Source organism: Mus caroli, chromosome 14 (genome assembly GCF_900094665.2).
Source record: "Mus caroli chromosome 14, CAROLI_EIJ_v1.1, whole genome shotgun sequence".
NCBI classification, from domain to species: domain Eukaryota; kingdom Metazoa; phylum Chordata; class Mammalia; order Rodentia; family Muridae; genus Mus; species Mus caroli.
Window position 1 is genome coordinate 68,074,235 of NC_034583.1, and position 26,707 is coordinate 68,100,941.

Below are 26,707 nucleotides of genomic sequence, written 5' to 3' on the forward strand. Positions count from 1 at the left end.
GCTGATCCAGCCGGATGAGGCCTGTGGTCCTACGCAGGCTGGTTTCTGCTTCCCTCTCTCTTTACCTTCTACTGGCTTATTGAACACCACTGGACATCCGTGGCTGTGCTACAACTCTTCAGTCCCTGCTCTGTCAGTGTAAGACATTCTGTCTACTGTCTTTCCTCATGATGGCATCAGTCATATTAGGACCTGCCTAATGACTTCATCCCAACTATATCTTAAAAGACTATTTCCAAATACAATCAGATCCAAAGGAACTGGATGTCAGGGGTCAACATATTTTAGGGGGAAGACAGTTCAACAGATTAAAAAAATTACTGACTTTTTTTTCCATGTTGAAGATGTAGGAAGTCTTTGTGTGAGAGGGTCAGCTGCAGGATCAGCAATCCCAGCAGTATATTTGGCAAACAATTTGTCTGTACAAGATAAAACGAGAAAGCTTTTTAAGAGAGTGCTTTTGGTGCCTTGAAAAACTGGGTATTCGTTTTTTCTTAGGAGCATCCAGACAAAGTCAAGGCTAAATCGCCACATCGGGTAGGGCTTACTCTAATGCCTTTTGATGCTTCTGACATGTTTGTAAAGCTCGAGATTCGTTTGTGCATGGAGGCTATTATCTTTTAGTTCTTTGTGTGGAAAATAACTGAGATGATATTGCCTTCCTATAGCACAGTCACTGTGCCTGCCATAAAGTGCTATTAGCACTCAGCACTGCTTCTGCTGCAGAAGGCATTTTATATACAATTTACTGTACTTTTTCTTATTGCTATTTCTTCATGTGGTTGGTACACAATTATTTGAAGTATATGAAATCTTTATGTTTTTGTTTTGCAATCCCATAATACTTAGACTTTGGCGGGGTGGATATGTGAGGGTATGAACACGTATCTTTCAGTCATCAATTAAGGATACCAGGAAGGGACAAGATCTAGCATGGAATTAGCCCAGGGACTCTTTTTTTTTTTCTCTAAGTGACGGTACAATTAGGTATACTTTATGTCAGTGATGTGAGCTGTGGCTGTCTGCAGTGTGGACCCTGGCTTTTCCATGTCTGTAGCAGGCAGACAGGTAGGGATCTGTTCATTCCTGCTTTCCTGGGGCAGAGCGAGGACAGAGAATGTTCAGTGGTTGCTAACAGCCAAAATCAGAAACTTTATCAGTAGGCACCACTGCCTGCACGCTTCCGGTTCTGAACCTTCTGGGTCTAGCCTACCAATCATGTTTGAGAAAATCTTGCAGCAAGATTTAACAGGGAATACATTTCAGTACCCATTTACTTTAATAGTAAGTATATTGTTTTTTCTTAAGGATAGTTCTTGTTATTGGTTCCTCAGTGCTGAAAATGAATTCAGTTTTACATTAAAAAAAAACCGTAGGTGGCTGATTGGATAGTGACTTTTTCAATACATATATTTTAATGACAGCATAAAAAATGGAGCTAATTACATGAGAATCCGGTTATAGAGGCTTAAATTGTTGATATGCCAATTTCAAATAGTAGTCTTTGGTAATAAGGATTTGAGGTCACATCCTTATGAATAAACTGAGTGGGATAACCACATGTTCAGTGTCATTCTGTCCTTAGCACAGGGAGCGTGGGAAGACGAGTCTCAAAGTCTGCAAGTCACATAGCAGAGGTGTGTCCGCAAGTTCACCCTTGTCCATCTCCAGATTTCAGGCAGTCCTGTCCTGTGGCTGTGTGAGGCTGCATAAGACCAGCTGAAAATGTGCATTTTGGAGTCTGCCCAGGAGATCCAACTGCAAGGGGCATCAAGTGGGCCCGGCAGTGTTACAAGCCTTTAAAATTATCTTCAGATTACAAATGACTCCCGTAATGTTTTGAAGTGAATTCTGATGCCGCTGATATCGATTTTAATTTTCTCTCCCCTCTTCTTCTCTGCTTGGGATAAAATGTTAATTAACTCTCACCTGTGAAACCCGCATGACTCATGTTGCTTGTTTAATTTAGATTCCAAGCCCATGGGGCAAGCTTCTTTTCTTTCCTCTGCAGTACCGAGGGCCCCGAAGGCTGGAGCGCTTGTGTTCTTGTGCACTGTTACAGTCCGGCTGCTCTGCTGGGGTGCTCTGTTCGTGCTGTTTACAAAGAAGTGAACAGCTCAGGTTGGTGTTTTGTTTTATTCTTCTTCTTCTTTTTTATTTTAAGCTGGAAAATATTTTGTTTTGCTTTAGGCTGGTTAGACAGTGGCTTCATAAGGAACAAGGAGTGAGATTCTAAGTGGAAGTGGAGTTTGAATTCTGTTGGTTATTCGGAGCCAAAAGCAGTTGCATCTTTCAGATCATGTTTATTTTAGTCATTTCTAATCTCCAGAATAGCTAGGTGCCTCCTCACACCGGGCCCCTACATTACTTCCAAAGAAAGGGAGACAAACAGGACTGGTGTCCATCTTAAAATGGTTTCATAATGAAGGAACACAGGTGGCTATAATATTCTGCTTAAAAATATCGTTAGCAGATTTTTTTAATTAAAAACTCAGTCATTTAGTATAGAAAGTTCAATACATGAAACATGACCTAGAAGTAAGGCACATACTAAGATAATTCAGTCAAAAAACAAAAACAAAAACAACAACAAAACAAAACTCTACTCTTATTTAAATATCTCAGCAGAGAAAAACCTCTTTATTTAAGACAGACTTGGAAAGACCAGCCAAATTAATGAAGTTGAAATTAGAGTAATTTAGAGTGTATAGTAATTTGATATGATTATACAGGGCCATTACCTAGAACTTGGCTGAGTTCAGTGGCATGGAGAGGAACCCAGAGAGAATGGGTTTGTCATCTCTGATGGCTCCTTCTATTCACCTAGGAGGCATACTGTGTTAAAGCACTATGCTAAGAACTGGGCAAACAGGTGAGTCACGCCCCCAGGATGAGATACACCAGACAGAAGGGCCATGGAGCTGCACTGAAGATCAATACCAGGCCCAGGGACAGAGGAGCACTGACTGGGGAGACAGGGGAAGCCTCCAAAGTAGGCATTGACAAGTTGAATTCTACAGGATGATGGGGGATCAAGAGCAAAATCACTCAGTGCCTGGAGGAAGAGCCTAGAAGATGGAGAGACTGCCCATGCTCATGGACTAGAAAAATTAATCATTGGAAATGGCCCTTCTAACAAAAGCAATCTACAGATTTGATGCCATCCCAATACGGATTCCAAGGTCACCCTTCAAAGTCACAAGCAATCTAAAAATGCATGTGGTTTGGTTTTCTGTCCTTTTGTTTCTACAGTTAGCACCTCAATGTGAGAGGACACCCTTGACATTGTAATTCTGTTTCATTTGCCTTAACATTAATTTTGAAAACTTGATTCCACTTTGAGTGAAATATGGGCTCTGCAGCAGTGATGGGAAGACACATGGCAGAGAATACTCAGTGCATCTTAAGCTTGTCTTGTTTCTCATTTGTCCTGGGAATTGAATCTAGGACGTAGAGTCTACTAAGCATTTTCTCTGCCTCCAAGTTACACCCCCGTACCCACCAAGAGTCTTTAATTAAAGGTGCTTTTTAAATGCCAGTTTATTTTTAAGATACACTTACCACAGAATACACAAAATGTCTTAATAAATATTTGAAAAATATGAGGTTTTTGCTGGTTACTATTAAGGTATTTGAACATCTTTATTTTGCACATCTTATAAGAGTTAAATATTTTAAATGCTAACTGTGTTTACATTGGGTATGTTTCTTCTTCATAAAAAATGCAAGGGAAATGTTAGCCTAGACCTTGTTGAAGTTTCCAAAATGTCAAAATTTCAGAGTAGGAGTACCTGGGTTTTCTATAATTTAATCAGAAGATTGGTATTTTAATCTGTGTTAAATAGATACTTGTTCAGATTCATAGGTTATCTTAGCATATATAATTGTATACAGAATATATATTAGGTGAATATGATTTCGGTTATATGAATATAGAATATAAAACTGTGGACTTCTTGTTTTTCATTTAACCATTTCTTGAGGGAAAACCTTAGGCAAAGCAGGTGACCTCTATGGGCCTTAGTTCTCTCATGTAAATTAAGAGAGAGAGAGAGAGAGAGAGAGAGAGAGAGAGAGAGAGAGAGAGAGAGAGAGAGAGAGATTGAACTAAGTCACAGAATTTGTGGTTATTATTCTTTTTGAAATTGAGGCATGACACTTCATAGAAGCTCACTGTGATAATGCAATGCATTAGCTGTGGTGTAAAGTTAAGTTAGGGTAGGCAATCATGTAGCTCTTTTAGTATTGATTATTTTCTTTTCTTTTTTTTTTGTAGTCAATTCTCTTTTTATTAATGCACAAAACCCTGATAAAAATGTGTCTGATAGAGCTTGGAAAAAAAAACCTCTTCCAATAACAATTTAATAAAGCTTCATATTATCAGATCATTATTTTTTAGGCTTTTTTTATTATGTATTTTCCTCAATTACATTTCCAATGCTATCCCAAAAGTCCCCCATACCCCCCCTCACTCCCCTACCCACCCATTCCCATTCTTTTGGCCCTGGCATTCCCCTGTATTGGGGCATATAAAGTTTGCAAGTCCAATGGGCCTCTCTTTCCAGTGATGGCCGACTAGGCCATCTTTCGATACATATGCAGCTAGAGACAAGAGCTCAGGGGTACTGGTTAGTTCATCATGTTGTTCCCCCTATAGGGTTGCAGATCCCTTTAGCTCCTTGGGTACTTTCTCTAGCTTCTCCATTGGGAGCCCTGTGATCCATCCAATAGCTGACAGCGAGCATCCACTTCTGTGTTTGTTTGGCCCCGGCATAGTTTCACAAGAGAGAGCTATATCTGGGTCCTTTCAGCAAAATCTTGCTGGTATATGCAATGGTGTCAGCGTTTGAAAGCTGATTATGGGATGGATCCCTGGATATGGCAGTCTCTAGATGGTCCATGTCTTGTGAATTTCACCTTCTAGCCCAGTGGTTCTCAGCCTCTGACTCACTACCCCTTTGCAGGTCACATATTGATACCCTGCATATCAGACATTAACATTACAATTTATCACAGTAGCAAACATTACAGATATAGAGCAGCAATGAAAGTAATTTTGTGGTTAGGGGTCCCCACAACATGAAGAACTGTATTAAAGGGTCACAGCATTAGGAAGGAAAACCACTGTTCTAGCAAGTAAGAAATGAGCTACCACCTCACCTTAGAAAAGTTATAATAAAAAAGATAACACATACTGGTGAGGATGCATAGACATGCCCATGCAGCATTGGTAGGGATATAAATTAGTCTAGTTGTCATTGTAAACAGTGTGGAGATACCTCAAGTAACTAAATAGCAGGCCACCACATGATCAAGAAGTTTTACTACTGGATATATATCCAAAGAAGCAAATCCATGATACCAAAGAGATACTTGTATTCTCCTGTCTATTGAGCTATCACAATCAATAAAGTAGAGAATCAGCCAGATGTCCATCCATGGATGTGTTTATAGAGAAGAGAGCTATATGTACATAGAATATTATTTCACCAAAAAGAATGAAAGCCTGCTATTATCACAATTTCCATATTGGAAGGGGGTCAGTTATTTTCTGCCTAAGTCATAGAATGGTAAATAGTGCATCTTCTTGAACTCATTTTTGGAAACTAAAAGGTTTATCTTATAGAAGAACAGAGTGGAATAGTGGCCATTCAATCCTGGTGGAGGCTAGGTAAACACAGAAGGGAGGACCTCTTTCTGGTCCTGAAGCATAGTAGGGAAACTATTGATTAAAATAATCTTTGGTGTGTTATATTCTACCAAATGAATGAACCTGAGGAGGACAAATCTTTAGTTGGCTAAAGAAAGGACAGAATCTTGTCTCTTCCTTCCTTTTCATCACTCAGATTCTCTCTGTGTGTGTGTGTGTGTGTGTGTGTGTGTTTTCTCACATGCCCATGCATGTATGTTTATGTATATATGTATGTATGTATGTATGTATGTTCTTGTGTTATCATGAAGTTGGCCAGAAGTCAACCTCAGGTGTGGATCCTCCAGAGTTGTCTACCTTGTGTGTTTTGAGGCAGAGTTTCTCACTGGAACCTGGAGCTTGATGCTCAGAATAGGATGGCTGGCAGGCCAATGAGCCAAGTCTCTGCCTCCCTGCAATTCCAGGAAGGAGATGGCTGTTGGTGTCGTATTACACTGTCCCATGGACTGGACACACACAGGCCTTGTGCCCTCAGAGGCCAGAAGAAAGCATTGCATCCCTAGAAATTGGAGATTCAGACAAGTTGCCAGCCTCGGTATGCGTGCTCAGAATCAAACCTTGGTCCTGGAGAAGAGCAGCCGGTGAGTGTTCTTTACTGCCTAGCCAGCTCTCTAGCCCCAAACTGAGCGCAATGACACTACATACCTTCCATTTACCATTTGAGAGAACATAGACTGTTGCTTCTATGCCTTTTGGCTAAGATCAAGTATAAAATGATTTTTCACAAATATGCATGATTGAATTGTAAATGTGTTCATATTCCCCCCCCCCGGCTTGTTTTGTAGAACAAGTGTTAGTGACATGTTGCCTTGGAGGAGTTAATAGCCTGATAAGGACTGAGAGCCCTTCGTGTTCCGTTGGACCTTCTCAAATCAGGAACTCGCTCCAAAAACTTCGGTTGTAAACATTTTTTTTCAATGGCTCACAAATAAAGCCTGGCAGTGGTGGCTCATGCCTTTAATCCCAGAAGTTGGGAGACAGAGGCAGGTAGATCTCTGGGGCCAGCCTGGTCTACAGAGTTTGCTCCAGGACAGGCAGGGCTACATAGCAAAATCCTGTCTCAAATAAATAAATAAAACAAATAAACAAATGATTTCATGTGATTCTTGTTTTTTTTCCAGAATCTATTACCATCCCAAAGAGTTCATAGTTTGCTTGTTAGAGAACACATGCCTCAGTTTGAGCTGTTCAGGTGCTTGCTGAGGACTAGTAGGAATTCACTGCCAGGAGGAGTTCACAGCAGTGACTCAGGCAAGTATTAACTCTCCATGGATGCTTTCATTCAAGGCCCGGAACACAAATGTGGCCACTGTTGCTGCTGCTGCCGCCGCCTCTGCCACCACCACTACCACCACCACCAACAACAACAAACAACACATCCACTGCCCAGTTTTTATATCCCTGCAAAGTCTATTCCTTGGCCTGTATGCTGTCAAGTTTGTCCTTCCTCTCTCAGGCTGCTGAAAGTGCTTTCTGATAAGCCCAACAAGCTGGAATCAATCCCTAGGATCCCCGTGGTGGAAGGAGAGAGCCACCTCTCCTGTGTGTGCTTCTGAGTCCACACATGTACACACCCACTCTCTAAATAAACGCGATAAATAAAAACCCGGTGAGTCAGACTTTCACCGATTTTATTTTGTTCTGAGATGAAGCCTAGAAGAAGCGAGTGCTGTGGCCTGCGGGTGTTAGCCTGGCCTGATACATAGGCCCCTTGTCCTGTCACATCTCCTGCCCTTTCTTTACCTTTCTCTAGGGACAAAAAGGTAAAGAAAGACCAAAGAAGAGTGACAGCAGGAGAAACTGGGTTTATTAAAGCCCGGAGGGCATTAAATTCCAGCATCTGGCACTGTGCTCTCTAGTACACTAGAAAACCTTACATTTTTCTATAGCTGAAAAAGCCGCATAGGGGTTTTGAGTTAAAATGTAAAATGGTTTCTTGTTAGGGAATGCTTATTTTGTATATTAATCTATCCTCTAAAAATATTAAAAAACACATAAAATACTATCAACTTTTGAAAGTTTTAAATATGAATTTACCTGCTGAAGTTTTATATATATATATATACATATATATATATATAATGATATATATAGTTATATATAAAGTTATATATATAAAGTTATATATAATATATAACAACTAGAATAATAATATGATAATAATATGAATTTACCTGCTGAAGTTTTATATATATATATATAAAATGATATATATAGTTATATATAAAGTTATATATATAAAGTTATATATAATATATAATAACTAGAATAATAATATGATAATAATAATATGAATTTCCCTGCTGAAGTTTTATATATATATATATAAAATGATGTATATAGTTATATATAAAGTTATATATAATATATAATAACTTCAGCAGGGAAATTCATATTTAAAACTTTCAAAAGTTGATAGTATTTTATGTGGTTTCTAATATTTAATTAATGATGGTGACATTAAGGAGAGTCAGGAGGAGAGTACAGAGGGACTACCCAATGTTTTTCTTTTATACAGTTATCACTTAATTGAGATTTATTTTCTTCTAACTTCTGCCAGCCTTTCTTCACCTCTGCTTCAGTGGGCACATGTGAACTTCAGGGTTACCTTTTGCTGTGCACCCTGTGCTGGCCTTTGGTGTTGCTGATCTCAGGGAAGCCCGCCTTTAAGCAAACTTGTTAGAACAACGTTGTAATGACTTTCAACGTGGCTGTGTTGTCTGCCTGCCAGTAGAAAATGTAAATTGTATCCATTTTTATTCAGGTCTACTTTGTCTGCGGGATGAAAACTAGTCCAATCTGGGATACCCCTTTCAAAGGCAGGTTCAGATGGATACGAATTAACTTTAATTGCTGGATTCAGAGGAAGGCATTGTTCTTCAATTCCCAACGTGTTTAATAGACGTAATGAGGAATTTGCTCTGGCAGGTTACAAAGAGTATGTAATGTAATTCCATTAGTAGGGTTTGGGGGGCATTTGCCATTAGTGAGCAGTCCAAGGGAGTGTGAACTGTTCCCAGAAGTAGCTTGAAGGCAGATAACATATTGACATGTATAACAAGTAGGAGCCAGCCTAGAAGGGCAGGGAGCTTATTTCTGTAAGACTTTGGCTGATAGGCAAATGTCAACCTCTTCTACCTAAAGAAAGACATCTCCTATTGAGATGGCTCAGTGATAAAGGTGCTGGTCACTTAGCCTTACGACTAATCCCACATTGTAGAAGGAAAGAACCAACTTCTTCTAAGTTATCTGCACTCATGCACCCAGGGACACATAGGTACGTTCATATGCACACGTGTGTACTTACATATCAAATAAAAAAGTGTAAAAGTCCCTCTATTAAATAGATACATGCATCCATATCTGACCCTGGCTGAATCTCTGCGTCTCCCATGGAAGCCAGTTATCCCTACCCTTGCACAGCTATTGAGTGAGGAGCTGGGTAAGTTTAGCAGTTTGTTAGAGCTCATGTGTGTGATAGACATGACACGGAATGGAAAAATTAACAACTTTCAAAGCAGTTTAGAATCTTAGGGTTCTTTGTCTTCTCATCGTGTGCTGCTTCAGTTCTGTTTTACTATTTTCCTTTCAACTTCAGGCCACACTGTGTCCCCCTTTTTTTGCACCCATATATGGTTTACTTGAAAAAATATTATTATAGTGCAGTCCTATAATTATAGTGGTCATCTTGGAAGGTTAGAACATAGACGTTGCTTTCTATCACTGAGGACTAGTGATGAGAACCAAGGGGCCGAGGAGGAACAGAGAACGTCAGCTACCTTCCTTTGTGGAAAGCTCTTGTAAAACATACATTTGTCGTGGGAGACAAAAGATACGTCCTTATTTAAAAAATTCTGGCTGCCTGGCTTCTGCCCTTGTCTGGGAGAGAGGAACATGGTGCTGGCTGAGGCCTGGTGAGCTTTATATTTGGACCACCTCTCTGCCAGAGAATAGCGGCACTACCTGTGAGCTCTGGAATTTGTATTGTGTACATGGGTGATGTTAGCAGAAATGATAAATTAGCCATAGTCCATCCCTTCAAGTTATACATTCCAGGGAACCAGGGGCCTTAAAAGTGTCCACGCCAGGCTCTTATTGATTGGCTTGAGGTTGCTCAATCAGCAGGGATGGATAGCTTGTTCCATTTCTTAGAAGATAGAGCTGAAAGATAAAATTCTCTGGCCGGGCGAAGGCTCAGTGAGTTAAGTGCTTGCTGTGCAAACATGAGGACCCGAGCTGAAATCCCCAAGACCCATGTGGGAAGTAATTGAGAGGCTGCGTGAGTCTCTTACACCAGCACCAGGCAGGCAGAGACATGCAGTTCTCAGACAAGCAAGCCAGCCCAGCTGAAATGGGAAGTTCAATTTCAGTGAGAGATCCTTTCTCAAAACAAGAACAAAAACAAAAACTAAAAAAAAAAAAAAAACCCAAAAAAAACAGTAGAGAAGAGTACAGGAGGACCACCAGCAGTGATTGACATCCACATGAAACACATACACACACACACATCATACACACTCACACATACATACACTTATACACATACTCATATAAACACACTTACACCACATACTCATACATACACACCACACAGGTATTCTCGCACACACACACACCACACACATTCACACATACACATATATTCTCTCTCTCTCTCTCTCACACACACACACACACACACACACACACACACTTCTAGACTGAGGAGATGGCTCATCTGGTAAAGTGCCTGCTGTGTGCTCCTTCACTCACAGTTACCCGCATGAAGAGCTGGGCACAGTGTCACGTACTTCAGTCTCAGTGCTGGGGAGAGGGAGACAAATGGTCCTTTAGTTTCTTAGCTGTTGTGAATAATGTAGCAGCAAACATGACCATGCAAGAGACACTCTGTTGTGTTTCCTTAAAAGTCTTCAGCTGTGAAACCTGGAGTGGAATGGGGAGTCCTAGTTTGAGTTTGGTGAGGAACCTCCATATTGTCCTCTGTGATTGGCTGTTCCTGCTTACATTGACATCACAGTGAATGAGGGTGTTCTCGCACACATGTACACACACACATGCATACATGCACACACATGCATGCATGCATGCATGCCACCAACACTACCGTTGTAATCTGCACCTTCTTCAGGACTGAGGATGTTGAACACTTTCTTCAACGTATACTGACCATTTATGTTCCATCTTTAAAAAAAGATTCATGTTCATTTTAACAATTATGTGTTTATGTGTGTATGTGCGCGCGCACGCGTGCATGCATGGGTATGTACAGATGTGGCTATGTGACTGTAGTTATCGGCACAGATTAGAAGGCATCATTTCCTCGAAACTGGAGTTGAATTGCTGCTTGACACTGGTGCTGGGAACTGAACTCTGGTCCCTGCAGGAGCTGTATCTTCTCTTAGCTGTCTCTCCAGCCTCTTTGCCTTTTCTTTTGAGAGCTGTCTATTAAGTTCGTTAATGCATTTATCAATGGAATGGTTTCAGGGTTTTGTACTTAAAGTTTATAATTTTTAAAATAGAGTCTAGATATTTATCTCTCTTTGGATTATAGTTGGTAAAGATTTTCTCCCATTCCCGATGCCGGAGCTTCACTCTGCTGATGGTTTCCTTGGCTGCACAGGAGACTTTTAATTCACTGCTGTCCCGTTTGCCAATTCTGAGAATTATTTTCTATGCTGTTTGAGTCCTTCCTTTGCAGAATATTATTTTTGCCTCTGCCCAAATCTTCAATTGATTTACTTTAAGATATTAGCACAGGCAGTGTCTTTGACTGGAACTGGAAGTCCGTATATCAAGTTAAGTAACCTAGGCTCAGTAAAAAAATAGCATATTGTTTTTTCCTATTTTTGCAATATAGATTGTGTGTGCGTGTGTGTGTGTGGGTGTGTGATACTATAGTTGAAAGCGGAATGCTGAGTTGGGAAGAAGACATCTTAAGAAAGATGGAGGAGGAGAAGGAAGGTCCTAGCACAGATGACATGAGAGCAGGAAGGACTCCTTTTGTTTGTAAAAGAACCAAGTCAGGGAACAGGGGAATCAGGCAGAGTAACTGGGATTAATAATAACTAAGTTTAATGAGATGTGTGAAATTATCCCAATGAAACCCATTAATTTGTCTGCTAATTGAATAAAACTGAGAACAGTAGTGTCAGTTTTCTGTAGGTATGCTATGTGCTGCTGCCCCACTTGCAGCAAGCCAAAGCACTTATGCTAACTAAACAGTATAGGAATATTTCTTGCATGGGACTAAGGAGAAGCTAAGTGTATGAAAGTTGCTCGTGAGGCATGGGGAGGGCTCTCTTGAGAGCAAAGGTAAGACTAAGCTGTGGAAAGACAGACAGACAGAAGGAAGAAAGGAAGGGCAAATTGGTTAACTATAAATTGGAAAGATTCCACCTTCTTGAGGTTCCTTTTAGTCTGTAGTTAAATCCCCTCCCAGTTCTCTTGCTGGAATCCATTACGAAGGCATTCCTTTCCACTTCTCCTCCCGTCTGCATTTTCTTCTTTGCGTCTCTCACATTCCCACTGTTGCACTTGTCCAGGCAATGCAGAAAGACACAAAGAGGTCCTTGTGCGTGCTGCACATACATCCATAGAGTGTTTCATCTTTGTGGTATGATCCCGCTGCCAGGGAGAGAGGAATGCCCAGGGGTTGGGGAACTCCCTCCCTTCCTGTCAGTGCTGGAGGCATCAATGAAACAGATGCCAAGGAGCAGGCAAGGCACCTCCCTAATCAGAGGTGGGCACGTGGAGGAAGCCAGGCCTGCTGCAACAAGCACTCTAGGCTGCCCATGGGCGCCAACAGGGACCAGTCCTGTTTGTCAGCTGCCTGCGCTTCCTCTCAGCCTTTGCACACATTTGATTTATTTAATTGAAAGGAACTGATGGAGAAGCAAAATAGACAGTTCCATCTGGGCAGTTACAAAAGAAACATGAAAAATGGACCCCAGGAATATTTTCCTGGTGTTCACAACATTATTTAAAAGATCTAATGTGATGCCATGTATGATTTATGTGGTGTGGGTGTTTTCTGACTGTGTTTGAAGCAGATAGGTATTAGAGTGTAATATATTACGTTGTTTCAAGTATCAAAACTGCTCCGGTGATGGGAAGAGATAAGGTGTTGTAGTGCTGATCAGATAGCCCAGAATAACTGTCTTCAGTAGTAGAGCTTATATTGGGAAATTTTTATCCTAATGAAATATTCAGGGTCCTCACTTTCTACCTCCTGTAGCTTGAGGGTTTCATCTTATTCATTTCTCATTCTCTCTTCCTCCCCCCCCCCTCTCCCTCTGTCTCTCTNCTCTCTCTCTCTCTCTCTCTCTCTCTCTCTCTCTCTCTCTCTCTCTCTCTCGTATACCATCACCAATGTGAAGGAGAGGCACAGCCAGACAGTGGGGTCCCATCTGTAGCTATGATGTCATTTCCTTTTTAATTTTAAGTATCTTCAGTGTCTCTTACTTCTTTTCCCTGACTCTCTACTATGGGGGGAAATGTGCTTCCAAGGCACCTGTGCTCAAGGAGTACTTTGTTGAGTAAAAGATTATGAGTTTAAAGCGCTTTTAGGAACAACCGAGTCGCCTATCTTCCTGTTCTTAGTTTTCAGTTGGAATTTCTGATGACGTCATCTTGGAGCAATCCAGACAGGGAGTGTGCACTACACTCCTGAGGCTCCCAGTAAGCTTTTAGAGACTGGAAACATTTTAATGATCATTGCAACTTTGCTTGCACGGATCTTGCTTCGAGTTGGGCTCTGGGCTTCAGTGCTAGAGAAGTGAATGGGAGCCCATCGAGAGGTGCTTACACACCCGCTACACTTCACAGTGCCCAAACGTGGCTTTCCTAGATGGAACATCAAGATGTTCCCATATAAAAAGCCACACAACATGTCTTCCTACAGGATGAAGATGCTGCCGCCTGTCTCCCCTATAGCTTGCCAAGGTAGGGGCTGAGTTCCAGGTCCAGTGATCCTTGTTGGAGGCAGAGGTCAGGAGCCTAGATTCCTTCCTGTGGAGGAACAGATGGGGAAAAGCTGGCAGCTCATACTCTGGGGGGGAGGGGCGGGCAGCTAAATACCCTTCCCTCCTTGCCTTTTTAAAGGTTCCCTTTTATAGTGATGTCATCGTCCTGGACAGACACAGCGTGTCTTTTAGGTTTCCTCGTGGTCCAGATGGATGCTGCCGTGTTTGTGTGAAAAGGAGGATGCTATTTGGGGAGTGTTTCACATTCAGATTGGGATTTGTAATCATTCTCGTTTCTTTTTAGCATTTGGGTGAAATATGCCCGGTTTCTCCGAGTCTTGGAATTTGAACTGAATTCAGTAGAAGGGACATGCTTTTGCAATCACGGACAAATGAATTTTCTTCAATGCCCTCAGTAGCTAGAACAGTGAGGGATGTTCTCTACCCTGGTGGATTTGTTGTATGTGTATGTGGTACAAGATGGTGTACGTGAAGTGCCTCTCATAGTGTCTAGAACTTAAGAAGCACCAAATACCACCTACTACCAATATTGCTCCATCACGTCCAGTCTTTATCTGGTGTTACATCTTCCTTCAAGCTATGTTTCTTCAGTATATTTTCATTATCTCCGGGGACAGACAGTTTATTATATTCCTAGACAGGTCTGTCTTTGCTTCTTTGGAAATTCTTTTTCATGTTGGTTTTTCTTTCTTATTATTACTTTCTTTCATTAGCCACTAAGGTTTTTAAGAATTCCAGACGAGGTCTCAACTTACGACGTAGTCCTGGGTGGCTTGGAAATCATAGTGGCTTTCACTGTCTCTGCAATGCTGGGACTAGAATACTTATTACAATACATTCCATTCCCATGCCCAGGTCCCTACTGTGCCCTCACAGAGCACCACTGAGTACTTCCCCAGCTCGGCAGACATTGCATTCCTTGTGTGTATGTGTGCACATGTGCGCACATATGTGGACAGAGGCTGAGATGGGTGCTTTCCTCATTCCTTCTTCATGGTATCTGTTGAGACAGTCTCTCACTAGGCCCAGAGATCAGTGACTCAGCTAGACTGGCTAGCCAATGACTCCCAGAGATCCTCCTGTCTCTGCCTCCCCCAGCACTGGCATTAACAATATGTGTTGCCGCGATGCCTAGCCCTTATGAATGTGCTGGGTATTGAACTTGGGTCCTCAGTTTTACATAGCAAGCACCTTCCCAGATGAACTATCTCCCCAGCCTACCCTACACTCATCTTAAACTTAAGTCTACCCTGTCTGTGACAGACACTGAATTCCCAGTACTTGTCATCTGTGTTTCTCTTGGGATTTTCTTAACTCTCGAAGGTCATGCCATAGATGAGGTCATCCCTCATCCAGCTAATCTTCTGGAGATGCCTGGTTAGCATTTTAAACATTAACACTTACATAGAGCAAGCGTATTTCCAAATTGGCTTTTATCCCCACCCTCTTTTGTAATATTTCATGATCCATATTTTCCAAAAGTGAAAACTGAGACTTATCAGCACCAATTCCCTCCTGTTGGGTCACATAGCTAACAAGCTGCTGACCCAGTTTTGAACCAACTACCTTCTGATGGGCTCTTGTCTATGCCCCCATCTAAGTGCAGCCCTATAGCTATGGTATATCTACCAATGGGCAGAAAGGGGGACAGTTGTTTTCTTGGCTTCTAAATCTTTAGGTATTTATTGTACCTTTCCGTAGCTAATAAATACTTGCTGAAAATTGAGCGAGCACAAAATGACACCATGTGCTACAGTCTACATAGATCTGTTCTTGAACTAGCCGCAGGCTCACTAGTGCATTTGCTGGGTCTGAAACTATGGGACCCTTCATTCCAAATGCTGGACAGAGTGCCTTCATTTCTACAGACTCTTCATTTATGGTAGGCTTTATTTATTTACACTATTTCATTGTTCAGTGTAATTCAAGTCAGAGAAGAGTTTAAATCTTAAGTAATGACTTTGAAATTATTTTAAATGACTATGTGGGGGCTCTAAACTTGTAGATGGGATCCCCAAGAGTATGCAATGAAAACACTCCACCATACAATCAGTTGTTTTTATTTTACTTGATGGGATGTCCACATTCTACCCGATTCTTTGTGCTTTGATTTTTTTTTTTTTTAAAAACAGGAGAGTGAAATGGTAGGGGCCATGCCTTTCTGCTGTGCTGTCTGGGACAAGTAGCTAGCTACTATTTAGAATGTAGTTGTGCTTCTCTCTGTGTGAAGATCAAGTGCTAGCTCAAACTGAAAGCACCCTCTTGGGCTGTGCTTTCTCTTGTTCACTCACACATCTCCCATGTATTTTGGAACTCTCTTGTCATGGGACACTGAGAAATCCACATGCAAACGAGGTAGAAAGGAATGGGGGATGCGTGTGCTCTATAGTCCTGTATTTACCACATGTTCCTGTGTCCTCACAGACCTCATGCTCTGTTCACCACATGTTCCTGTGTCCTGACAGACCACAGTTGTGCTCCACACATTCAAGAGGATGATAGCGGAGCATAACCAAGAGTTTACCACAGGAGGGTGGGGTTCTGTGTGGCTGCATAAGTCACATCTATTGGGCATCCCTGCCTCGTAGAAAGCCAGTGAAGGCATTTCAGGTTGAGAGTCCTTAACTCAAAACTCAGAAATATGAAATATCCTGAAATAGAAAACATTTTCAGTGCTAACATGAGACCACAAGTGAAAAGATTATATACCTGACTTGATGTGACATGCCGTAGTCAAAATATAAGTATGCTAAAAACATTATAAATCATTTCAGGTATGCGTATGTGATACATAAATGAATTTCATGTTTAGACTTGGTTTTCATCCTGAGATGTCTCATTACGTGAATGCAGATGTTACAACATCTGAAAGAGTGCAAAATCCAAAATGCTTCTCTGTAGCACTGGAGTGGTGATACCCAAGGTGTCTCAGGAAGGTAGAACTGACCCAGAACTGAGCGTTTGAACACCTGGGGAAGTTTTGAGGCGAGGGTGATGTTTGAGTAGGCAATACGGGAGATTGTTCATAAAGAGGGGGCATTGAAAGGGCTTCCTTATGAGTGAAAACCTGTGCTATACCACTGAGGGATGCCAAGACAGATCTGGTAGGTTCACAGAGCAGCTGCAGGCCAGGGCAGCCTGAGCAAAGGGAAGGTGGTGTAAATATAGGTAATTTACTGTGTGCAGTGTGAGGATATTGAGTAAGGTCCTGGCTTCTGCCTTCTCATTTGTATTGCATAGGGTCTATAAATCTACAAACACAGTCCTGAGAGAAATATCAGGTTTACATATGTGATTTTTCAATAGTAGCCTAAGTAATTTATATCAACTTTAGACAGTTTCTCCCCAAAATGTAACACTATTAATTCTCTGTCTCACTTATAGAATGCTCACAGTTCAAGGGATAAATCCTGATTTCTGTTTTCAAGTGTGTCGCCTTGAGGAGGGAGGTTAGGCATACCTGCTGCACGTTCTTTTCTTTATACGTGAACTTGGGAGTGTTGCCCTCTGGTCTCAGAAGCAGGATGTGAGTTCTGAGATGTTCTCTGTCAGCCTGAGAGAGGAGGTCACCGTGAGCTTACTCATCTGGATAGGCTACAAATTGGGAGGAGTATAGTCCATGAGGTGGTAAATTCTGTGGCCAAAGGAAGCAACGACTTTAGTATTTTGACTGGTCTCTAGGGCGCTGCTTGCTTTGTTGATGTGGTATGTGATCATCCGTACCCAGTAAGCTCCATTAGGTTCTGATAGTTGCTTGTCTGCATTTCTGTGGCTGGGGGGTGGGAGTGGGGCGCTTATTGTTGTTAGGCTTGTCTGTGGGTGTCTTATGATGGCACATTTGTGATACCCCCCTTTTTTTTTAACCTGTGAGCTTCATCTGTCTCAGCCCTGTAGCTACATCCCAATTCTGTGGAGCTGCTTTGGTCTTAATCCATTTATGCTGTGAAGAGAAATATCTAGCTTTGAGTGATTTATAAGAAGGAAACATTGCTCACAAGTGTAGAGGCTGGGAAGCCGGAGAAGGTGGCTTCTGTCTGGGATGGCTGTCTCTCTCTGACCGGCGGGGTAGAGCCTGGAGGACAGCAGTGTTCACTGTGACTTAGAATAGGATCCATGGGTGGCTTACACGTAGTCACTGTGTACCGTGTCCTCCCCACACCTTCTGTGTTCTTTGTAGTTTTTCAGTCATGACTTTGCTAATATTTGTTTATCTAATATTTTAAGTATGGACTGTTGAAATGGCTTTGTGTTTTGGGTTAGATACTACACCTCTGTGGGGAAGTTTTTTTTTTTAAACTCTTTCTGCTAGTCTCGGTTTGCAAATGCTTTGTTAGGAACTCTTGTGCCGTCCGTTGTCTGTGAGTTATATTGATCTGCAGTTTTCCTTTCTCCCAGTGCCGCTGCGGTGCTGGAGCATTGGGGGTAATAATAGAGCTGCTGGATCATTCTTTTTCTTCTTTCTTGATTTATTTCCAAGAATCAAGATTGGGTTTGCTGACATTTATTACTGTTTGTCTTTTTCTATTTCACCTTTTCTGCTTTACCTCACTGCTTCCTTTCTCCGTAGCGTCACAGCATAAATCAGTGACATTAAGCCTTTTATTAAAAAATTCTTAAGTCTTAAAAACATCTTCTAATCATTACTTTAGGTATTTTGACAAATTTTAATATATTATTAGTATCCAGTTCTGTATTTAACTTTGGTTTATGATTTCGTTCTTAACCCATGGGTGATTTAGAAAGATATCGCTCAATTTCCCAATATTTGGCATAAATTTCTAAGCTATGTTACTAATTTATTTAAAAGATGTATGAACAGATAATATGTTTTATATGATTTGGATTTCTCTTTGACTGTTTTATGTTCACATATATGATCTATTAAATGTCCTTCTTAAAATAATGTTTTTTATTTTAAAAGCTCTTTTGTGGTGGGGCTGGAGAGAGGCCTGGGTGCTCAATCACTTTTACAGAAGACCCAAGTTTGGTTCCCAGCCCCACTGGCAGATGGCTTGCAACTGCCCGTAACTCCGGTTTTAGGAGATCCTATGCCATCTCTTGACTTCCACAGGTACCCACAGATCTCTCTCTCTCTCTCTCTCTCTCTCTCTCTCTCTCTCTCTCTCTCTCACACACACACACACACACACACACACACACACACACACACACACAGAGTTTATCCATTAAAACTGCACACACGTGCCGGGCGTGGTGGCGCACGCCTTTAATTCCAGCACTCGGGAGGCAGAGGCAGGCGGATTTCTGAGTTCGAGGCCAGCCAGGTCTACAAAGTGAGTTCCAGGACTGCCAAGGCTATACAGAGAAACCCTGTCTCGAAAAACCAAAAAAAAACCAAACCAAACCAAAACAAAACAAAACAAAAAAAAACTGCACACACGTATATAATATCCTCTGATCAAAGCCTTCGACCTCACCTCCGTTATCTTCTCTACTCCCTTCTCCCATCCCACGAGATCCCTTCTGTCCATGTCCCTGCCTTCAGCTACCTTCATGTGTTTTCCTCTTGTGTGTGAGTGAGATCTATTGACTTAGAGTTGGCTGTGTGGGCAGGGGTAAGGGGCTATTTTCCTTGAGTGGGAGATATTTACCAGAGGCTATGCTACCAAGGAGGACTTTTAAGTGTGCCTGACAAGTTTCTTATGTCAGTTCTATTTTGCTGCATTAATATTCTGCACATCTGAGCCAATTTTATTAGATAATGTTATTGGGGAAGTCGGGGTTTGCCTTTGAGGTTCTTAGTCTCCCCAATGAGAAAATTAAAAGATGGACTCTGAAGGCAGCTTAATGACTAATTTAAGAGTTTGAAAGAAAAACAAGAGCGCAGGCAAGGTATAAACTGCAGCTAGGAGGAAGAGGGGGATGGAGAAGGGGAAGAGAGAGCTGTGTCTTTTGAGTTAAAGTTGAAGAAGAGAGGCATATCCTTCAATCAAGTTTGGCAAGCAGCTGTAGAAAGGGTTGTGTTTATGGTCCAGTGTGTCCTTAGAGAGACAGAGAAACCCTTCCATGTCAAGGAAAACAGGCTTAGACCTTGGACCAGTATCCAAAAACAAGAACAAAACAAACAAACAAACACCCAAAACAACAACAAAACCTGAAACAGAAAGAAGGAAAAGAAAAAGTTGTACCTTTTGAGGTAGAACTCAGAGAAAAGGCCGGCAGGTTTAGAGCTGTACTGCCCACTGGGAGCTCTGTAAACAAGTGCAGGAAGGGAAGGTCTTCTGTGAAGTGTAAGTGTGGTATCTTCGGAGGGGATAATTCTTCCCCTCCGAACATTTGGAGGGGACATTTTTGGAACATTTCTTCAGGAGACTCAGCTTTCCTTCCATTGGAGCAACCTCAAGACAGAATGATTGACAAGCCCAGTTGCATTCACTCTTGAGAGGAATCCAACTAGGCTTTAATGCTGTAAACTACGGAGTAGACCAGAACGTCGTGTTTGTAGAAGAACCAGAGGTAGAACACAGATATCATTCCTTTGACCAGGAGAAAGGAGTTTTCCTTTAGTGGGGCTCAATAGAGTCCCTCTAGCGCTGCCTTTTCTTGTGGCACTTGAAATCCTGAGGAAGGATATTAGTGATGGCTCCCTTCCTGGTGTTACTAGGGAAGAGGAGGTGAGAGGCTGATGAGAGAGGGGTTCGCCCATGGTACCCTCCAAGGCTTCTTACCCCTGTCAAGCTACTGTACGTTCACATTGCGTAGATCTGCTGTGTCCATATGGTTTGTCACTTCCCAGGAAAGGAATGTTTAAAATCATATTTTTTGCCATTTTTTTTCTGTAAATTAAAACCCTCGGGCAAACTTATTTTGGATTGGTATGCTGTATAAAGGAAATGGTATTTTAACTATAGTAATGACTCTTTATCATTGTAAAGTAACATTCATTTATTTCTAGAATTATTGTTGAAGTCTACCTTTTTAAAGTATTAACCTGGCTGCAGTCTTTTATTCCTTACATAAATTAATTAATGCTTATTTTAATCTTCTCATTAATTTTAGGTTAGAATACAATGTAACAGGTTTCACCATGGCATCTTCATTCATGTGGGTCATGCATTATCTTCATGCTATCCCTTCTTTTGCTCTCCAGTACCTTCCCCCTCCAACTGTTCATCTTCCCTGTAGTGAACCTCCTTCTGTCTTCCAAGTCTGTAGATCCCTTCACTCTAATGCCCACCGCTCTTAAGATTTCTTCCTACATTCTTGTTATCTCCCTTCTATTTCCATGTCTAGTAAACACACACACACATACACACACACGATGTTCATTGCATGTGCGGCATATGAGGACAAACAATACTATTGATTGTCTTTTCTTATTTTCTTTAGCATGTCGGTTTTCAACGGCATGCATTTTTACTCACATGTCTTGATTTCATTGTCTTAATGGCTTAAGAAAGTTTCATTGTACATATGTATCATGTTTTCTTAGCCATTCAACTATTGGTGGATATCTGACTTGGTTTCATGTTCTGGCATTCATATGTGTAAATATGTATATACGTACTTCTCTCTGCCTCACCAGGCATCCCTCCTCGGGTCTTAGGTTACCTATTGTAGGAAGTTTCTTTTTGCTGTTATAGCAAAATACCTTGGCCTTGGTGGTTTATGCAACAGGAATTTGATGCTGACAGTCAGAGGCTAGCTCTTCTATGGCTGACAGCAGCACCTTTGCTGTCTGTTGAGACCCCGTTTCTCCTGGATGGTGCCTGTCTTTGCTTCATTCACAGCAGGGGTAAAGGTGCACCACTGATCTCTACCCCTTAATACTAAGCTCTGACTTATGAAGTTGGCAGGGGTGGGGCACGGGCAGACCACAGCGTCGCGTGAGATCTCGTTCCAGATCTCGGGTCTGCTGGTCAGTAGTTTCCTGTCTATGCCAGTGAGTGGGCTCAACCTGAAGAGCAGCGTCAGCCAACTCTCTTAGCAGCAGATAAAAAGCTCCAGGTTGATTGCCTTCCCACAGCAGTGGCGAGTGACCTCAGAGCTGTAAACTTAAGTAAACAATTCCATCTATAAAAAGAAAAGAAAGAGAAAAAACAAGCTCCCTTCTCTTTGGAGCTGGGATGATAAAGTACTCATAATTCTATTCCCTGGTGGTCGGCGCTGTTTGTCCTCTAAATTGGTTTGCAACTTAGAAAGAATATTATTATCAATCCTTTAAGAGGCTTATGTACTCTTGTATTATGGTGATCAAAATGAAAGCAATATTTTGATAGCAATATCAGCGAGAAGAACATAAGTGATTGAGTGATGCCTTATGTCTATATCCACCTATCTGGCTAGGTATATAGACATCTCTCTATATGTATGCTGGAGGATCCTTCTTAGGAATACAACTTAGACCTAAGGATAAGGAGAGTTAGGCTGAGTAAAAAATATCTAGTCTCAGGATGTTTCATGGTGAATAAAACTTATTGTTGAATGGACAGTCTAATTTTCCAGGACTTTTGAAACTATATAAGATAGGAAAACTGAAAAATAGTGTACACAGACATCTATACTCTTTTTGTGACTTCCCTTGAATTAATAATTATCCCAAAATAAGATGTTTAAAACCATATAGAGGCATTGACAATTTCAAGTAAGAGTTAATAAGCCAGGGCATGAACTGACGCTCAGAAAGCTGACCTGCTGGAGCATCCTTCTTAGGAATAAATTTGGTCTCTGCTAAAGTCGTGATACAAATAAAGATTGTCTGTTCAATAATACCAAGGTTCCACTGGTGTCTTCTAGAAGATTGTTCACGCAATTTAAAACCTTTTCCTTCTTCTGTTGTTGATGAGATGGGCTTGTTAACTGCCTTGCTGTCTGCCTTAAAATCTGAGACTTAAGAAACTAAAATCCATCTGTGAATATATAAACACATTTTCATTTAGTAGTGGTTCTAATAAAAATCAAGATTCCTTCTATACACAACTTGGCAGAAAGGAGTTCGGACATATAAACAATGGATGCTATCTGTAATTACTCTTCTCTGTGTGGGGATGCACCTGCCTGTCCTCACTCCTAGCAGCGTTGTAGACTCCAAACCCTAAATACTCAAGATATGAACTGCATTTTTCATTTTTGAAATCTCTATATGCAAACCCAGTAGCATTGGAAAGCTAATCTCCCTGTGTGCAGAGTAATTACAGCAAAGTAAATAATCTCCAGTGTTCGGATTCCCCTTGGAAATGGTCTAATATCTTATCTTTCAAAACTAGTTTTCAGTGCATCCAAAAGGCCTAAGAAATGTCCTTAGTATTCAGCAAAGGAGTAACCTGAAGAATAGTCTGGAGCCTCTCTCCAGCCACTGCTGTTGTCTGGGGGATGTTTTCCCCAACCTATGAAAAACCAGCTCTCTGCTCCTTTAACTCAGCCTGGGGATAGAGAGAGAGGTGGGGGAGACAGAGAGGGAGACAGAGAGACAGAAAAAGAGACAGAGAAAGAGACAGAGAGAGACGAAGAGAAAGACAGAGACAGAGAAACATACAGAGAGCTATATAGAGACACACACAGAGAGAAATAGAGACAGAGAAACAGCCAGAGACAGAGAGACAGACAGGGAAAGACAGAGATAAACAGAAAGAGACAGAGGAAAAGAGAGAGAGAGAGAGAGAGAGAGAGAGAGAGAGAGAGAGAGAGAGTCCTTTGTATATTGGAGTGTGGAGCCCAAGAAGTTACTGTGGGCACAGAAAATGATCTTTGTGGCTTGTGAATCAGTCTATGGAGAGATTTCTTTTCCTCCAATCATTTCTATAACAAAACTCCAGTATTGCATTAGGGGCCACCCAGCTTCCCACAGCGCGTTATATAGAAGCCTGAATGACCGACCCCAAAGATGATTATGTCCTGGGATTCCTGTGCATGTGGGAGGGGTTAGGACACTGTACACATGCATGAATGGGCCAGAGGGCAAACATTGGGTGTCATTCTTTAGGGCACATCTACCTTGGTTTTTGTTTGTTTGTTTGTTTGTTTTTTTGATTCTTACTAACCAAGCCCTTTCACCGGGAAACAAAGTTTACCAGTTAGACTAAGTAGATGGTCAGTGAGCCCCGGAGATCTGCCTGTGTCCATCTCCCAGGTTCTGGCTTTACAAGCATGTGGTATCATGCATAGCTTTTTACATGCATAAAGGGGGTCAACTCAGGGCCCTGTGTCTGCACAATAAATATCTTCTTCACTAAGCCATCTCCTCAGCAGCCACTTCACTGGAATTAATATATATATATATATATATATATATATATACATATATATATATATGTTTATTGATTGGTTGATTATATGTATGTGTTCACATGCATGTTTGATGATTGATTATATGTATGTGTGTATATGTTCACATGCATGTTTGCTGTGATGCTCATGTCGAGGTCAGAGGACAGCTTGTGGGAGTAGGTTCTCTCCTTTCATCATGTGGGTCCCTTGGATCAAACCCAAGGAGTCATGTTTGGTGATAAATGCCTTCATTGGCTGAACCATCTCACCAGGCCCTCTGCAGGGATTTTCCAGCCTCCACATGGTCTGTGATGTTTGTCCCAATGTTCATACAGGTCGCAGGAGGAGTCATTTTGATGTTGCTACCCACACTCTATGGCAGCCAGTGCCTAGACTGAATTCTTTGCTTATTCATCTGAGATGTCAGATGCCAGGCCTCAAAGTACCAAAGCCTTCCTTGGCTGTCTCAGCTCGGAGGTTGTTTTTCTCACGGGCTCTGTACAAGTGTACGACGGCTGGAAGCTGTGCACTTCTCCTAACATTGGAACTAGAAGGAGAGCCTCTCAGCCTCTGTGACTCATGTTCTTTCCGTAGCAGGACTGTCAGGAGACGTGTTGTTTGGAACAAATACATCTTTCATGAAGTGTGCAGAAGGCTAGACATGCGCTGCTCACAGTTTTCAGCCTGTTGCAGATCGAGACGTGAAGAGTGAACAGTGCAGACCGCAGCATTCTATCTTTGATCATGGTGTTAAGATTTTTTTTTTTGCTCTGACTTTTCCCTCAATAAAATAGGAGCAGAAAACAACGACTCATACCTACCATGCTTTATTTTTGTTACATCTTAGCATTTGGGGATTTCAAAAGATGCCTTTTTGAGAGCCGTGCACAGTTTGCACACTTCTGTAATCGCAGAATTCTCTAAGCGGAGGCAAGAGGGTTGCAAATGTGTGCTACACAGTGAGTTCAAGGCCGGTCAGGGCTACAAATACTCTGACTAGTCAGACCTCCTTCCCCCAAAATGATCCCTTTAAATAACTTGACTTAAGTTGTGGGAATTTGAAGTCCCAGTGTTTCTCAACCACCGACTTTCATGTCTTTAAATTGTTGGGATGTCTTTTGCTATTTTTTTCTAATTTCACAAAGAACTATAGTCTTTGGAAATCTATGTTTCCACTTTCGTGTAATCTGTGTCCTTAATAAAAGTGTTTAGATCTAGGTTAACTGTTGCTTTTTGATGGCATTTATGTAGAAAGCATCATTCACAATGGTTGTGCAAAAGAACCTCAGACAAACAAGCAAAACCTTCTTTGTGATGGCACATCATGGTTAGATACAGTTACCTGAAAACGTTAATGTAAACCAGGAAGGTCTAAGAGAGCCTGGTGGCTTCTCCCATTCTATTCTGTCCTGAGCTTCTCTTGTGCTCCAGTTATTCCTCCAGTGGAGTGCTATTTGGAAATTTCCTCTTTCCCTCCCTCCTTCCCTTCCTTTCTTTCTTCTCCCTTCCTTTCCCCTTCCTCCTTTCCTTTTTTCCTTCTTTGCACCCCTCCCTCCCTCCCTCCCTTCCTTCCTTCCTTCCTTTCTTTTTCCTTCCTCCCTCTCCCCCTCCCCCTCTCTCTCTTTCCTCTCTTCTTTCTTACCCATCTAGGTGTAAGTGCCTTAGAGATCCACCTTTGCCTTCCTCCACTCCACAGGCTCAATTCCTCTCAGTCCTGAGACTCTCCTGAGAGGGCAGGAAGAACTTCCTTCATTGACACAGTAGTATGTGGAACCCACACCAGATGTCTTTCTATGCCGGTGCAGAGAAAGGGGTGGCTGGGTGAGCAACACCCAGCTATGATGGTTCCTCGGAGCCCAGCAACCTGTTCATCTTGATGTGAATTAAATCCTCCCTGGCACCTCATTCCTTTGCATCACTTGGCCCTTGTTCTGGAGTAGACGTTACTCAATTTCCAAATTTAGTAGCAGGTGATCTGCTCTGAGCTGCTTCACCTTTCTCAATGGAAATCCCTTCTGTCATGTGTCACAGGAAAATTTAAAGCTGTTGGATATAAGTATTAGGTAGGTAGGTTAAGCTGAAGTTTATGATGTCCCATAAACATTGTTGCTGGACAGTTACCAGCCATCACGAGATTTACTCCTAGTGTTGGATCAGTTGTCTCACTTGGTTTCCTTTGTAGCCCCAGTGGTGAGGGTATCCTGGTGGGGTAGGTCTTAAAACAGGCGTGTTTTCCTCTTCTTCCTTACCACACTGAAGGTGTTAGCAATGGCGTCCATTGGGAAATATGCTGCGTACGCTCCCTTTGGTTCCGTTGGTCCCAGTTGCACGTCCCTGATATATTAAACATAATATATGAGTAACAGTGGCCCATCTCTCTTACCAACTTCTCCTCTAGAGTTTTACTTGGATTTTGTTAATGGTGTAGCCATCTTTCTTACCTTCTGCACCTAAATTGGAGTCATGTTTTATTCTGTCAACTTCTTCACTTTTCATAGTCAGCCATTGGATGAAGGCTGGTTCATCTCAGGCTGTTTGGTAGCTTTTGAAAGTCTTCATTCTTGTTTATTTAGTCTCTTTTTGTTTAAATGGTTCCCTAGGTGGGACATAATTCCTCCTTAATTTTCCCTCTAAAACTTTTCTATCCATTAAGGGCCAATAACATTGTTTTCTGCTCCAACAAATAATTTTCCCTGTGATGTGTCTGGCTGAAAATACTCTTTTTGAAAGAACAAAACAGATCCGGCCGGATCAGCGCCGGGGTAGCTGGAGCGCAGGGTTGCCTGAC

General features: G+C 41.7%; 1 protein-coding gene across 12 annotated transcripts in view; it reads left to right on the forward strand.

Annotated features, from left to right (window-relative positions):
• The window catches only part of Enox1 (ecto-NOX disulfide-thiol exchanger 1), a 550,965-nt gene that overhangs the window by 45,715 nt on the left and 478,543 nt on the right, over positions 1-26,707 (forward strand). The window contains exon 1 of one of the 12 annotated variants that reach the window (XM_029469171.1): positions 2,015-2,121. The exons of the other annotated variants lie outside the window; for them this stretch is intronic. The gene's annotated coding sequence lies outside the window, so the exon portion shown is untranslated. Of the gene's footprint in view, positions 1-2,014; positions 2,122-26,707 lie in introns of those variants that run through there. 12 annotated transcript variants of the gene reach the window in all.